The sequence below is a fragment of the Typopeltis vanoorti genome, chromosome 5 (genome assembly GCF_054136105.1).
Source record: "Typopeltis vanoorti isolate ZY-2024b chromosome 5, IOZ_Tvanoo_1.0, whole genome shotgun sequence".
NCBI lineage: Eukaryota > Metazoa > Arthropoda > Arachnida > Uropygi > Thelyphonidae > Typopeltis > Typopeltis vanoorti.
The window spans coordinates 85,285,651-85,302,809 of record NC_143553.1 but is presented as its reverse complement, the minus strand read 5'-3'; the positions used below and the strand labels follow the sequence as shown (position 1 = coordinate 85,302,809).

Below are 17,159 nucleotides of genomic sequence, written 5' to 3'. Positions count from 1 at the left end.
TTTTTGGTAAGATTTTTCCCTTTTTTTAGTTATGATAATCAAAGTAGTAATGTTCATAAATCTGTTTAGGAACATACATATTTGACAAAATTACTGATATACATTTTTGACATTTATTATGGAAGATCCTAAAGCTTCAGTCATTTGAGAACTGCATGGTTTATCAAATGAAGAAGAAGAGAAATGGTACACACTGTCATTGGAAAATGCTGGATAGTATTTGTGGTCAGTCAGTAAGAGAAAGTTGTGAAGTATAGGAAGAATAGTGTAGGTAAAATCCTAGAGTTCTGAGGTACCTTAGCACTATTAAAAATCTAAAGAGAGGAAAAAAATCATTACAGACAGTCAACAATTATAAACTTGAGAGTATAAATTGCAAGGACTGAAGGCAGAACATAACATAGCATTTTGGCAAGGTGGTCCCACTGCCAGACCTGATCATATACCCTTGCAATGTCAAGAGCAACCACATGAATTTCTTCAGATCTCTACATGGCTTATGTCCTGAAGTGGTAAGTTTAGCTAGGAGATCTGCTGTGCAACAGGAATGGTGGAGTACATAATGGTAATCACTAATTAATTGGTGAGACTCCAGGAAGAAGTTGACTGTTGATAACTGTCTCCATTGTTTTTGAGGGGATTGGGGAAGAGAGCATTAATGTGATGACAGTTTAACAGCTTACTCTTTTCTATGAATGAGCTGTATATAGACTTCCTTTAATGCTCTTGATTAAATGTGATGAATATGAAAGTTTAAATAGTCGATACAGGATGGGTGTTAATTCTGGAGAGCAAATTTTGAGCATAGTTGATAGGGGGATACCATATGGACCTGGAGGTTTATTGGTATTCAGACTGATGAGGAATTTTCTTAATGTCCTTCTGGCAAAAATTCAAAGGTGGCTTACAGTGTAGGTTGTTCATGGTATAATGACTGATGATTTTCCTGAGTGCGCGGTCCGCGGAAATTTCCTGGTGGTCTGCCAAAAATTTCCAAATATTTCTTCTTCTCTCAGAAACAATGCTCCAGCAACGTATATCAAATTTTCTAACCTCTAAGCAGCAGCAGATGTTGCACTAGCTAAAAATTATAATTTTATAACATTGGATTTAATAAATAAAATACTATTTACATTGGTTTATGTTTCTGTCTTAGCCGTCAGCTGGTCCGCGAAATATTTCTCCTATTTTCCCCTGTCCGCAGGTGTAAAAAGGTTGAAGAACGCTTGCCTATACAACAGTTGGAGGATGAGCCAGTGCCAATAGGTCATCCTTATCTTTGAGTGATTTTACCTTGGTGTTATCTGGATGTGAGGGCGGATGGAAGTATAAAAGGGCAAAAGTTCTATTTAATAGCCTTAGTATGGAAACCAAATGGCTCAACTGCCATTTGAGTAGGAAGTACGTTTTCTCTTTGGCATCCCTTTTGGTTCTTTCTTACTCTGATTTGGATGCTTTTCTTTTTTCTTTTTTTAATATATATATATATATATATGAGTTGAAATGGTTTTTGAATTGAGCCATTTAAAGATGTGCTGAAGTTTTATCATGGACTGCTTTAGTACACCTTTTATAGAACCTGGGCTTGGATAGTGGTTGGGAGTTTCATTTGGAATGGAAGAATGAGGGCCTTTATTACAGTAACAAATGAAAGTCCTCATTCCACCAAGGTTATTCTGCCAGAGCAAGTGTTTGTATCAAGAGAGTGGAAATATTAATGAGACCATGGAAAGAAGCATAGAAATTGTGGAGGCCTAGTCGGTACCATTTGAAGTACCAACACAGGATTGAGGTTCTATGGTAAAGGAAATTATGGAAAAGATTATGGTTGGAATCACCAAGAGGAAACCTAATATATTCTGCATATTTGGAGGGAGAGCTAATTAAGAAAAGGTCTAGGAGTATTGAGTGAGAGATTGATGAGGATTATCTAGTATTTTAGTTGGTTCATGGACATTTATGTTAGATCACGAGCTGCAGATATTTCGGCATCTCTTCTGGCCTGATCTATGAAGTTAGAGAAGGAAAGATGATCTTGTCATTTGGTTAATTAGGTTATGGAACATCTATATTAGGGACTTCATCAACTATTACCTTGATGAGAGGGTAATAGTTGATGAAGGTGATGTTGATATCCTCCAGAATGATTTATTTAAATCATTCTGGAGGATGATTTAAATAAATTGGCATTGTGGGTGAAGGATAATGGTTGTCAATTGTGTCAAGTGCAAAATGTAAGGTTATGCACTTCAGGTTGAAAATACTACATACTGAATATTACTTTGATGGACTGGACTGCAGGAAATTGATAAAGGGGCTCTATAAGATTGACACAAAGGAAAATTTCAATATATGAGAGAGAACTAGGGGTCAATTCTGGAAGTTGTGTAAGAGTGTGGTTAGTAAAGGTATTTGGACTAGATTTTTTTTGCTTGGAGAGTGGTGAATGAGTGGAATGGATTGCCAAAATTAGTTGTCAGTTCCCTGAAAGTGAATGAGTTTAAAGCGAGATATGATAGGTATTGTGTGTACACAAGTTAGTGTAGGTCTCCTGTGATGAGTCTTCTGACTCCATGGAGATACCCATATAATAATAATAAATAATCAGAGAGAAGACAGTGGCTATCAGAGTTAACAAGAGCAATAAAGTCACAAATTAAATCAACAAAGTGTAGAAAGAAATTTTTGAGCCATAGTTTATTATAAATAGGTTTTTCTAAGTTCAATAATATCTGTCATGAATTGTCAGATCTGACTTATGTACTTGCATTGCCATTCATATGGAAGGAATGCAGTTCATTTGGTGTGGTAGATAGTTGTTAAGGTTGTTAGTTGAAGTTCTGTGAGAAATAGCAGATCATGTATTTAATCATGCACATAATTTACTTTTGACTTGAGGCAACAAATATTAGGAAAGTGAAAAAGTGTATTTTTTTCTGTAGATTTTTTTCATTTTTCTTTTTTCCTTTTTCTTTATTGTTGTATTTTGGTTTTCTTATGTTTTTTTGTTGCATTTTTATGATTTTTATTATTTTTTTCAGGAGATTTTTTATGATCCATAATATCACTCACTTTTTTGTTCTCTTCTTCTTTGGTGTCAATTCAAAAATTGGTAAATATAACAGCACATCACAACATCCTATCTTGTGACTTTTCCTTTTTATCTCTTCATAACTTTTAGTGCCAGTTAGCATCATTATGTTATTTATATATGAAATTCTTGGTCTGCCTGTGGCCTCTTTCCTTCTACAGTTCCCCCCCCCCCCCATTATTTCTGTAATCAGTCCCCCATGCCTCAAATGGTGTCCAATTAGGCTTTTTCTTCTCATATTGATGTGTTTCATTAATGACCGCTCTTCATGAACTATATTCAGAACCTCTTCATTACTTTTCTTTTCTGTCCAACTAATTTTCATCATCTTTCTCCAGCACCAAAGTTCAAATGCCTCCAACTTTTTCATGTCTTGTTTTGTTAGAGTCCAGGCCTCACAACCATATAACGCAATGCTCCATATGTATGTTTTCAACTTTTTTGTTAGTGTATTTATTATTATTATTATTCAGGTCTCCATGGAGTCAAAAGACTCTTTGCAGGAGGTCCTTCCTAGGAAACACAGTCTATCAAGACTCATCATGGGAGTTCCCTCTTAGGAAACACAAAAGTCTATCATACCACTCCTTAAACTCATTGACCATTCTCACTCTCTCCACTCTAACAGGCAATGCATTCCATGGTCAACCACCCTCCATGCAAAGAAACCACTCCTCACCCTCTTGCTCACAGATTCCTTTCGTAACTTCCAGGAATGACCCCTTGTCATCACTCCTTCATGCTGTTCAACTAAGCGAAAGAACTCCCCAGTGTCAGCCCTGCAACCACCTCTCAACAGCTTAAAAGTCTCAATCATATCACCTCTCCTTCTTCTATCCACCAAACTCTGCAGTCTACATTCCCTCAGCCGATCCTCATAACTAACATTGTACAGTCCTGAAACCATCTTTGTTATCCGCTTTTGTACCCATTCCATAGTTAATTTATCCCCTTCAAATCTTGGTGGCCAAATCTGTGAACAATAGTCTAAGTGTGGTCTGATCAGAGTCTTATACAATGGAATGATAACTCTTTTATCTCTGCTGGTCATTGTCCTTCTCATTATAGCAGCAATCCTCTGTGTTACCTTCATCACCTTTGCAATATGTCCCCTAAATTTCAGGTTTCTATCAATCATCAACTCCAGATCTCTTGTCTCCCCTACTTCCTCCAGTATAGCTCCTCCAATAGAGTATGCAGCATCCCATCGATGTGTCCCAAACCTCAAGACATTACATTTTGCTGCATTAAACCGACATCCCCATTCATTTACCCCTCTGTCTAGCTTATTCAAATCCTCTTGCAGGGTTACCACATCTGCACTATTACTAATAACCCTTCCCAGCTTCACATCATCTGCAAACAATCTGACTATCCCCTTGCAATCCACTGACAATGTCATTGATATAAAGGTTAAACAGTATAGTTCCCAGTACTGAGCCCTGTGAGAGGACCCCACTTGTAACCCTCTGCCTCCTTGAAATTGCCCTGCCATACACAACTCTCTGATACCTATCAGACAGCCAATCTTGAATCCAGTTGACCAACCTGACATCCAGACCCATGTTCTGCAACTTAAATATCAGCTTATCATTTCACTACTGTTATTATGGTAATCATAATAACATTGATCACAGCAAAGGTAGCTGGCACAACCATAGTGTCAGTTTATAAACCAACAAAACAAACTTGGTCTATCCCAGCTCTTCCTGCTCACCAACATCCAGCAGTTTACATAGGAGATTTTAACCACATTACTCCTGTGACTATTGTAGAAATTATATCAACAGTACTAGACTGATGGAATGGGCTGAAAGTCTTGGGCTATCACTGGGTTTTGATGCAAAAGACTTTGGAACTTTTAAATCAGGTAGATGGAAGAGAGACTCAACCCCTAACCTCTGCTTTACCACTTGTAACGCCAAGGATAATCCTTCCACTGATAGGAAAGTTCTTGAAAACTTTCCAGGATCTCAACATAGACCTGTTATAGTCACTATAGGAACACAAATCCCGATTATACAATCTGTGGAAAGACCAAGATGGAATTTTTGCAAAGCTAACTGGGAACAGTACTCTAAACAAATTGAATCTAACATCTATTGGGTCCGACCTGAAGTTGAAAATTACAAATGCTTTGTAAGAGTACTGATAGGTGCTGCAAAACGATGTATACCGAGAGGTTTTCAGAAACAGTACACCCCCATGCTGGACTCCTAAAACTGAGGAACTATTCAAAAAATATGAAAAAGATCCAGATCCTGAAATTGGAAAAAGAATTTTAGAAATGCTTAATGAACAACTACGAAACTACAGGCCTTAACTACAAAAACTCGGAACTGCATCAGTTTCTAAGCAGAAAGAAGTCAAGGAGATCACTCCTAAAGACATAGCAACTAGAATCCAGCAAACATCTAACAACGTAAAGATTAGTGCATCCTGTTCTAAAGAAATTAGGACCAAATATATCCATGTTTATAGAAGTGTCAAACAAAATAACCACCTCTCAGTTCTATTCACTGAAAACGAACTGATTCAAGCAATTAAATCACTGAAAAATAACAAAGCAGCAGAACTGGATGGTATATACTCTGAGTTTATTAAAAATCTTAGAAGTAATGCTCGTAAGTGGCTTTTGCAGTTTTTCTGTAAAATTCTAGAAAGTGGGAACATTCCAAAGGAATTGCTGAGGATCAAAGTTATAGCCATCCTAAAACCTGGAAAAGAGTCCACTGATGCAGCAAACTATAGACCAGTATCTTTACTGAGTATTCCCTATAAACGTTTTGAATGATTACTCTATAATTGAATTTATCATTGATTAATGCTATAGTACCAACTGAACAAGCCAGATTCAGAGACTCTCACAGTTGCTGCAATCAAGTACTTGCCGTCACTATGCATATAGAAGCTGGCTTTCAAAAAGGTCTTAAAACCTCAGTAGCATTCATAGATCTGTCCGCTGCATACGACACAGTTTGGGTGAATGGACTCATTCAGAAATTTGCAACTGTAGTACAAGACCCAAAGATGATTAACATCCTAAAGCGCATGACATCAACGCGTAAATTCAAGGTACAACTTAATGGTAAAAATAGTCCCTTTAAAGTACTAAAAAATGGACTACCACAGGGCTCTGTGCTAGCTCCGTTCCTCTTTAATTTATACATTAGTGACATGCCACAAACCTCATCCCGAAAGTTCGCATACGCAGACAATCTGGCATTGGCAACTCAGACTAAACACCCGAAAGAGGCTGATATTGTGCTCGGTTCTGACCGTGAAGTTCTGTACGACTATTACACCAAATGGCGTCTCTGCCCAAATCCCTCTAAAACTGATGTTTGCACATTTCACTTGAACAATCATCAAGCTGATAAACAGCTGAAGATCTCATTCATAAGTTCAAAGGAGAAACTTTGAAGCACAACCCCAACCTAAAATATCTCGGAGTCACCTTAAGTCACTCTTTAACCTTCAGAAAACACCTTGAAAATATCTGCCAAAAGCTAAAAACCAGGAATAATATCATCAGGAAGCTTGTGTGTTCGGGCTGGGGGGGGGGGGGGCACACTTTAAAATCTGCTACCCATGCCCTAGTGTACTCTTGTGCAGAATGCTGTGTTCCTGTGTGGTATTCGAGTCACCATGTTGATGTGTAACTTAACAATACCATGAGAATTATCACGGTTTGCATAAAGTCTACACCTGTTGAATGGCTACCAACACTCTCTAACATCATACCACCAGGCATAAGGAGGAAAGCTGCCGCTAACAGAGAGTGGATAAAATGTATGGGAAATAACACCTTATTCATCCATGAGGGCCTCCAAAATCTACCACCTATTCGCTTAAAGTCCCGCAACCCGATCTGGAAAACTCAGCAACCAGATATATATTCTCCTGAAACTGAATGGAAGAATCGCTGGCTTACTTCAACAATAAAAAATGGACACCTCATTACAGATTCCACAACAAAGGCCCCTGGCTTTGACCTGCCTAGATGACAGTGGAGCACACTCAACCGCCTCAGGACAGGCCATGCCAGATGTGCTACCATGATGTACAAGTGGGGGCTTGCATCAATCACTGACATGTGACTGTGGTGCTGATCAACAGACCATCAGTCATATTATCCAGGACTGTCCACTGCAGAGTTTTAAGTGCACATTGATGGACCTGTTCCAGGCTACCCCGGATGCAGTCCAATGGATTAGAGACAATCTGAACTTAAATTTGTGATTTTTAGTATCTAGTTTTAGTATATATATATATATATATATATTCATTTTTTCTGTTTTTATCTTTCTATTTGCACAAATCCAACCCATACAAAATACACACATCTAAGTCAAAAACTTAGATGTGTGCATTGTGAGGACAAAAACCTGATGAACTTGGCTCCCACACAGGGAGTGCCAAGTCAATATCCATATATATCCTTGACAGTAATATCCCCTGTACACTGCTATACTCAGATCCCCTCCAGAAACGCAGGGTAAGTGGCATCAGGATTATTTTCTGGCTGATGGCCTGTAAACCTATATTACCTATATAAACCTGTAAACCTATATTCAATATTACGCTATCCATACATTTTCTTTTAAGCGCCTCCATAGCGCAATTGGAAGAACGACGATACATTGCGCCCTTCGATTGGAATAGGCCTAAGTTTGATTCTCGTCGCGATGGGAGGAATCTTTATCTGGACGATTTTCAATCAAAGGTGAGTTAGCCGATCTGATATGGAGGTAGCAGGGTTTTTCATCCCGCATACAAACAAATCGGCTCTTCAGAACACATGCAATTTACAGACAAAAAATACTAGTTGTGGTGGAAGTGGGCAGTAGATAGCGTTGATGGAGATGATTCGTAGTAGAGGTTCGGTGTAGTGGTTGAGACAGTTGTAGGTGTTCTCCCGCGATGAGTCTCCGGACTGCTTGGAGGTGTCAGGAATAATAATAATAATAACCTCAACCTGCTGTAACCTCAAATTGAAGATATATTGGCTCCCTAAATAAATAGTGTTGTATGTTACCTGCTCTGAGTGCATGAAGAGATATGGGATCAGAAACCAGAGACCATACTATGAAGACTAAATGTGGCAGTAGCCACTTTGGGGGGGGGGGGTGCTTCTAGTAAGCAGGGTAGTGGTGGTATTTCATTAGGTGATGAGAATCACCTACCTCCTATGGATCTAGTTGGGAATTTCTCCTGATAGGGAAAATCTAATAATTATGGATAAGAGTTGAAATACATGTTTATCCAAAACTTTCCATTGCATTTTTCCTTACTTTTCCAGCTTGGTGGTGTGTAGGAAGGGATGATATTTTTAGGGAGTAACTGTAAAATGTTTATTAAATTTTTTAATATTTTTACTTTATTATTTTTTAATATTTCGTGTTTTATTAATATAATTTACCCATAGTTTCACTAAATTAAAAAAAAAAAATCACATTTGACGTCTGTAGATGCCATATGGTCACTGCCATACGTACACGGTTTTGGCAATGATGTCTTCTGCTAGAATAAGTGGTAGGGTTGCAGATTCCCTGTCCACACAAAGTTTGTAGGATAATCACAAACATCCATGCCCACAGCAGGATTTGAACCCTCTTGGCTGAAGAGCAGACATGCTAACCATCAGCCAACCAGGCTGGCATAATTTCACTAATATCATTAATATATAACATTTCTGTTTTGTTTTTAATAAAAATAAGCACAATATCTTTGGGGTGATAATGGATTGAAATTTCAAATTCAAGGAGTGTTTCAAAGGTTGTGAAGATGACTTCTGCAATATTAAGAAGAACATTAATCACTAGGGATAAAATGGTAGTGGTCCTAATGCATAATGTCCTGATAATTCTACATCTGGGCTATGTTTGAATCTGGCCAGTGGGATTTGGAGGAGATGAAGAAACTTTCAGGACTGCAGAATGTTAACTTTGAGGATAGATTGAAGACATGTAATCCACAGAGTTTTGCAAGTGGAAGATAAAGGGATGGTATTATTGAGATATTTGAGCCATTGAGAGATATTTACTGAATGGATATGAGAGATTTTTTTAGATGATGGAACAGAAAGAAGGAACAAGAAAATAAGTGGTGAATAATCAGATGAGAAATGGAGAGTGAGATGAATGCATTTTCTGAATATGTTGTAGATCCTACGAGTGTGAATAAGTCTAAGGCCTAATATGATAGGTATGTTGTAGGCAGAGCCAGATTTACACATAAGTTAGACAAGCCATAACTTAGGGATGTGTGCCACAACAACCTTAAAATCTGGTTTTGGTTGCAGATGGAGTAGAACTTCTGTGATCAGTCTGTAGAAGACCCTGTGAACATTTGTATTAATTTGTATAATCCATATATAATATAGAATTGAATAATAGTATAAACCTCTATCCCTCCATGAGTCTTTGACTCCAAGAGAGCTATTGCCGCCACGAAATTGGCAATAAATATTACAGTTATTTAACACAAACACAATAATGGCATTTTAAAATTATTTTAAAATGAAGATAACAATATCCTAGAATTCAGGTTATTTCTAGGTCTCTGTAGAGTAACAATACTTTACACATCAGGAGGCCAAATTTTTGAGAAAAGATTTTCTTTATTCTATTTCCATCTTGCTCCAGGAGAGTTAATGTAATTATTATTATTATTCCACTTAACGTTGACGTGTGCGAATACCAGCTGCACGTATTTCTTTGACAAGGATACATTATTACTAGAAATTAATTTTAAAGCCATCATACACCAAATGTGTATGATGCTGTAATGAATGATGAAGGCAAAAATTAATAAATTCCTTGGTGCGCTGTTTGAAGTGTCATTTATAGATATTGATATAGTGTGAAACAAATTTTATTATAATTCTGAACCAACGTGTATCTATCTGAAGGCAATCGTTTCTGTAATTCGAATATATATTAGAAGGGAGAAGAAGAACTCGTAGATAACTACAATGTATTTTCATTTCCTGGTATAAATTATGATATGCTTTTGGGTGTTAGAGCATCCCCGAGGTATTACTGTTTGCCCCAGGATCTACAGTTCCCGGCAATGCAGGAGCCTGGCGGTCTGGACTGTTGTTTTGGGAGGAAGCAACGTCACAGTAGCCTACTGAGTATAACCATGACCCTTGTGGCCCGTAGCTACAAGCAGAGGTTGTAGCGTGCACGAGATTGAAGCAGTGTGTGTGTTAGCGTTGTTATTGTTGGAGCCAAGTTGTCGCTTTGTTTTTACATTACCTTCTATGCTTCATACAAAAATAACAGTATTTTACCTGAATGAGGTAGGATCTGTAATATGTGCATTATATTAAAATTAAATCTCATTTGTTTCATAAGTAACCTTGATTAGACTAACCCTAAACATTATATATATATATATATATATATAATACACAGTATATACACACACGCACGCATACCCTGTGTATGTGCGAAACGTAGCCACCTGAGATCTGCCGTGTTTGGGAATTATTATTTTGTTTTGTGGTTGGGGATGATTTGTAATGTAATCGCATGACATATCCTCCTCCCAAATATCCCTCGCTCGTAAAGGCCCCTTTTAAAGACACATAATTGACGTTGACAACTTAGGTTAAAATTTTCTTTAACTGAAATCCTGTAATCCAAACAGTTCGAAATAAGGAAGTTAATAACGTCCTGAGAACGCCTTGTAGTATCAGTTTTGCAATTTCTTTAATATCATGCCTTATTCACGTTTTAGAATTTTAATTCAGTAAATAGTTGATGTGTAACATTTTGAAATTTGTCTTCTCTAATATTCAAATTCCTGTCTGGTCCTTATGTAATTCATTAGAAATCCAAGAAATTAAATGTGAATTTTGCATTATTAATTGATATTTCTAATGCATAATAGAATGTATTCATCCAGTAGGATTGTATAGTTAGCTCATTATGTTAATAAAAATGTTTTAATTAAATTTGTATTAGTAGCATTTCCAAGCCTCTGGAATCAAACTCATTGTAGGAAGTCCATTCGTTGTCAGGGAAGGAAAGTGCACTCACTTCCTTCTCTGACATTGCATTGTGCAGTGCCAAAACAAGTGCAATAAATAAGCAGCTTATACAGACTCACAGTTAAATTTTGATCAAATGAATGTTCAGAGAGCCAGAGCAAAAAACAACAATGTGAGTTCCTCAAGCTTAAGACAACTAGTTCCTTAAACACAGACTATCTGTGTTTTTTTTCAGTGCTGCTGAAGGTAACCTAATCTAGTTGCCTTCAATGCTACCAAAATGCAGTCCTGCTTTTTTCTCCCCCATTCATAAGGGATTTCATTTCATTCTCTTTACTTTTTATATTACATACATCACTAGACAAGATCAGATTTCTCTCTCCCCTCCCTTTCTCTTTAGGACTGACATACCTCTGGCCTTTCTGGAGCAACAGTACATTAAATCTGTTGCTTCCTCAGTCTCCAAAGTGCATGACATCCTTTTTCTGTTTCAGATAGTATTTTTCACTTATGATGAACTCTATACATAGAGAGGACTGGGAAATGCACACAGTTTTCTATATGCAAATTCCAGAAACATTAGGAATGAAGGGAATGAGTTAGTGGTGCTTATTAATTCAATCTCTTCTAAGATTATTGGTATTAGTTACACATGATTAGATGATCGTGTGTAACTAACATTAGATGATCCTCTGATAAGAAGATAGAATATACTATTTTCTGACAGGTTAGGGAGAGAAACAGGGTGGTTGGTAGAGTGAGTTGAAATTCCCATAGCTTGTTGTATCCATATTTTTGAAATAATCACTGGCAGAAACTACATAAAAAAAGTAAATCGCTTTAATAAAATAAATGGCTAGTTTTGTACAGTCCTATTATATACTTCTTCAGATTGAGACAAAACACAAATGTAAAGAGGTGTTTATAAAGAGATTTCTGAATTGCAAGTTGTAATTTTTTAATTCATTTAACACGCAGCCAATGTTCATTTGTAACAATGAACTGTGTTCTATGATATCTTGTTCCCATGTTCAACATCCGTCATGTGAATAAATTAAAAAATGACAGTTTGTAGTTCAGAAAACTCTTTATAATTTGCATTTTGTCTCAATCTGAAGAAGTACACAATAGGGTTGTACACAACTAATTTGTTTTAGTAGTGTTTTTTATTTTATTTTAAGTTATTTTACATTTTTGTGTTGTTTTTATTAGTAATTATTTTAAAAATAAGAGCAGCAGAGTGTTGCTTATAATAGCTGATTAGATGCACTCCTCTTAGGATAGAGCCAGAAGGGATATAATATGCATGGCTTTGACAGTATATAGTGTGAATTGGAGGTAGACAGACCAGATAAATAGTTGGATGTTGCTGTAGGCCAGGGAATATAGAGGGGGGGAAAGAGTGAACAGGAAAAGTTCAGGCAAAATTGGCTTGGTGAGTGGAATGTGAGTGATATTAAGCATGGTTTCAATTATGGCGTATAGATTATTATCATTATTACATGATGCCTCCAAGGACTCATTGCAGGAGGGTACTCTATTCTGCTACACACATCTCACCGTCTCTCCTATTACTTAATTCTCCAAATACACACAACTACACTACCACCATCTATTATCCATCACCAGCAATTCCAATATTTTGTCTGTGAATTTCATGTGTTTTCATATCCAATTTGTCTGTATGTGGGATGAAAAACCCTGCTATCTCCAATGTAATCCAAATCGGATAGTGAAAGTAGCCTATGGTAATAAGAAAACTCAGTTTTTGGAAATCTTGAGTGACAGATGTCTTAGACAGCACATGTTTTGGAGGGAATGTGATAATCAAGAGCTTCAGATTTCGTTTTGGCTTGATTGTGAGAATGTCGTACTTGCTTCTGCTTGGTAAAAGTGACCATTTGGTATTTACCTGGGAGGTGCATAGGCATGCAAATGTTTTAAAGAGGAAGGAACTGATGTGGAATTGCAAGGCCGGTGATTTTATTAGTCTTAGAAACCAACTTGGGGTAATTCCATGGATGGAAGAATTGGGAGGTAAAAAAGTCAGGTGCATGGAAGCTAATTAAAGATAATTTGTTAACAGTATTGGCAAAGCATAAACCATGAGTGAAAAAAAATTAAAAAAATTGGATAAAATGGATGACTACTGATATCAAAAAAAAAAAAAAAGAAAAGAAAAGAAAAAGAAAAAAAAAAAAGAATTCCAGGTGAAAAAGATGTGATGAACAGAGTTGCTTGAGGAATGTAAAGTGCAAGGAAGAAAGATGACTGTTATAGTAAGAGAGAAAAATGAGAATCTGAAAGGAGACTAGCACTGCCTTTAAGGGTCAATCATAAATACTTTTTTTGCTATATTTAGCCAGCAAGAGAAGGAATGAATATGTGAGTTAATGGTCTTGATGGGGGGACAGGTTATTTAACGTGTAAGGTGAATGATATAGTAGAGGTGTTTAATGAATACTTTATTAGAGTATTTCATTCTGGCAGGGATGGAGAGGGTTGAAGGCTTAGTGAATGTATTTACATGACTAAGTACTCTAGATGTCAGCAAGTGGGACTGGATGAAATTTTGCCACATTCTTGAGGAAATGTGCTAAAGAACCAACAGATCTATGATGTAGTAATTCCTGCAGGTAATACTATATCTGCCTCCCCAATAAATGTAATTTATTATTTTTATTCCATTTAATTTTTTTTCTTAAATTATGTTATTTCATCCATAATTAAGTTAACTATAAATGGACTTCAGTACAAAGAATCTCTTTCCATATAGGGTTTTTCTGTGTATTTTTATTTTTGATCTTTTATTACACATTCATGTTTTTCATAATGTATATATTTTTGATCATTTCCATAATCTGATTCCAGTGAAAACCTTCTCTTAGTCAGTGAAGTAAATATTGGTTTGTTATATTCGATTATTTGATCTACAACAAATATAGAATCTTCTCTTAATTCTGTTTCATATAGAAGCAGGGTTTTCATTCTATAAAACAGGCAAACTGGGTAGAAGAAGATGCAATTTACAGACATAATATACTGACCCTATAGCCATTTGTTTCATCTGAAATCCAAAACAAACCAACCAGTCAACTTTCCTTAATTCTGTAAGGTTCTTATAATAATGAACAACAATTGCTGATGTTCGTTGTTATAATTTCTTCCTGATTCGAATTCTTCTTTGATAATTTTTGCATTTGCATAACAGTACTTCACAATTTGCTAGATTAGTCATGAGCATCTTCAGAGCACAAATTACAACTATGGTAAAATATATCGCAGTCAGTTAGATTTTTCTAGAAACAATATAAATTGTAATTGAAAAGGAGTGAATGTCCTGTCAAGGAACTCTCTAGAGACTCCAGATAAAACCAAAGTTAATTCAGAAAAGTCGAGCTAAATATGATCTTAGAATTGGGTTTTATCCTTTATCCAAGTGTAAGCAAACAAAGTTTGCGCCTGAAGCACTTTCAGGACTGGTTCAACTCATGGTAAAGGTAGTATAAGTTCTCAATACTTGCGTTAGTATCTCCCATAATGCAAAGCACATCTACTTGCAGACATGTAATGTCTGCAAATAATGCTATGCATTAAGGGAAGGGCTCTACTCAGACTGGTTTCGAACTTTATTGATGTCTCATCAATGGGAGCTTGACCCTGAGGTGGTGATACCAAGGTGGAAGTAATTGAGAAGTCATATTTACCTATACGAATTGCCAAAGGGTATCACACCCTATTATTAAAATTCTCTGGATTAGAGATAAGTTTATGGAAGTTTTTACACTTGGCTATGCTACTAATTATATATTGGTGTAAGCAAACAAAGTTTGTGCCTGAAGTACTTTCAACTTTGGCAACTCGTATAGGTAAATATGACTTCTCCATTACTTTCACCTCGGTATCACCACCTCTGGGTCTGGCTCCCACCGATGAGACCTCAATAAAGGTCGAAACCAGTCTAAGTAGTGGCCCTTCCCTTAATGCATTGCATTATATGTGTCTGCAAGGAGATGTGCCTTGGAGATGAGAACTTATACCACCTTTACCATGAGTTGCCCCAGTCCTGAAAGTACTTCAGATACAAACTTTGTTTGCTTACACTTGGATAAAGGATAAAACCTAATATATACTGTATTTTTCGATAGATAATGTGCACCTAATGTATAACGCGCACCTCCAACATTTTCATCCCTCCTTTTGATGTATAGATAACGCACATGCACCAACTAGCCTGTTTCACCATCTGTGCATGCAACCATAAATGTTTAATGGTGTTTATATAATGAGTTGTCTTCTTCTTCACATGGAGCTCCATTTATGGCTAAAAATAACAAATGTAGAACTGGATTTCACTTAAGTAATGTTTTCCCGACAGATTTCATTTGTTTCATTAAACTTTTTTTTATTATTGAAAGTTTAAATTTTATAAAATGTATTGAATAAATAAAATTGTTTCATGTTTATAGTTTATTATAAGCAGCACTTATTTATTTATTTATTTTTTTTTTGTCAAACAGTAGGTACTGGTACTCATTCTTCACTAGCAAGATAAGTTTAAAAGAAAATTAAAACAATACAGCATCCACATACTACATACACATCATTGTTAAGTAATATGCCAGTATGGTGTACATTCTAAAAAAATAGCACTGATAATGCACATGTTAAAAAAATAAATACCTTTATAATTTTTTATGCTTGAATGAAATATTATAACTTCTCCCCAATTGTCTTTGCCTTTTAGGAAAATTCATTTCTAAAGAGGGGATATATGCCTAATTTTACTAAACTTTTAAAGCTGGGGTCTTCAACGCATAGCCTGCGGGCCACCTATGGCCTGCAGAACTCTTTGCCATGGCCTGCCGGCCATTTTGAAAAAAATAACTACTTAACATTAAAACACGATTAAATAAAAAATAATTTCAATGAAGCCTGCTGGCCACTAAGCTATACTTCGGTATTTAGAATTGTAAGATTCTTTCCAGATTCTTACCTGCTTAACTTTTTGCGAGCCATTAGTAGCAGAGGCTCTACCAATCGACCAACCTTTGCTGGCTTAGCGAAGATACTTCATATGCAAACTTTGCTTAAACTGGATAAAGGATTAAACAAGAATATGATTTCTTCTCTTGTTCAGAAGAACAAGCCAATCTTGTTCTTCTGAATTTCTCACTATTGCTGGAATACCTCAGAACTTTTGCACTTTTACTCGCTCTCTTCCTCCTGTATTAATATGACCTTTGACCTCAAACCCTACCCATAGCTTTGTTGATGACATCACACCCCCATTTCTGTTTTTCAAAGCCTTCAACAGTTAAGATCATCCATATCCTTTTCATTTGACAAACATTGCATGCTTATGTATTCCAACCTACGAGATCGCTTGCAATCAATTTGCCTTAAGCACTGATCTCCTTACAATATTTCATTGAGGTGAAGACATCCTTGTTGCCTTCAGTGCCAAAATATGATTCTGTCTTATTTCATGCAAGAAAGGCCACATTCCACCTTTGATAATACCCTGATGTTCATGCAAGATTTTTTCTTTGACTGACTGACATTTTGAGCCTTCCTTGGCATAAGTGCATCACTTCATCATCTCTGAAAAACAAGGTGTCCTTTTCCACTTGAGACATTGCTTATCACATGTATATTGAAGTGGCAGGATTTTCTCTCCTGTGAACTTGGGTTTTTCATCTTCCAGAATGACAACTGTCAGAACGTACACAATTAACAGATATAATATACTGGCATGATGCCTTGGTCTTAAATCCAAAACAGCCAAGATAGTCTTAACATAGTATTTATCTCAAATCTGCCCTCTCTTAAAATGTTCTTACATATAGGATGGTGTACCAAAAATGCCTTCATGCTGTCCACAAGAGGGTGATCTGGTAAATTGATGCCCAACTCTCATAAACTCACTACAATCACTGTTGTACAGATACTGTTTTCACCTTATGCTTCATCTACAGAGTATTTTCATAGATGCTGTTCTACCAAACTAATGCCATTCCTCCACTTTGCCTCAAACCTATAAACTCATGACCAACTGATTATTTCATT

At 36.4% G+C, this 17,159-nt stretch overlaps 1 protein-coding gene across 3 annotated transcripts in view; it reads left to right on the top strand.

The window, feature by feature from the left end:
- The window catches only part of LOC150106609 (membrane-associated guanylate kinase, WW and PDZ domain-containing protein 1-like), a 494,883-nt gene that overhangs the window by 130,959 nt on the left and 346,765 nt on the right, over window positions 1-17,159 (top strand). The window contains exon 1 of one of the 3 annotated variants that reach the window (XM_090393226.1): window positions 10,302-10,397. The exons of the other annotated variants lie outside the window; for them this stretch is intronic. The gene's annotated coding sequence lies outside the window, so the exon portion shown is untranslated. Of the gene's footprint in view, window positions 1-10,301; window positions 10,398-17,159 lie in introns of those variants that run through there. 3 annotated transcript variants of the gene reach the window in all.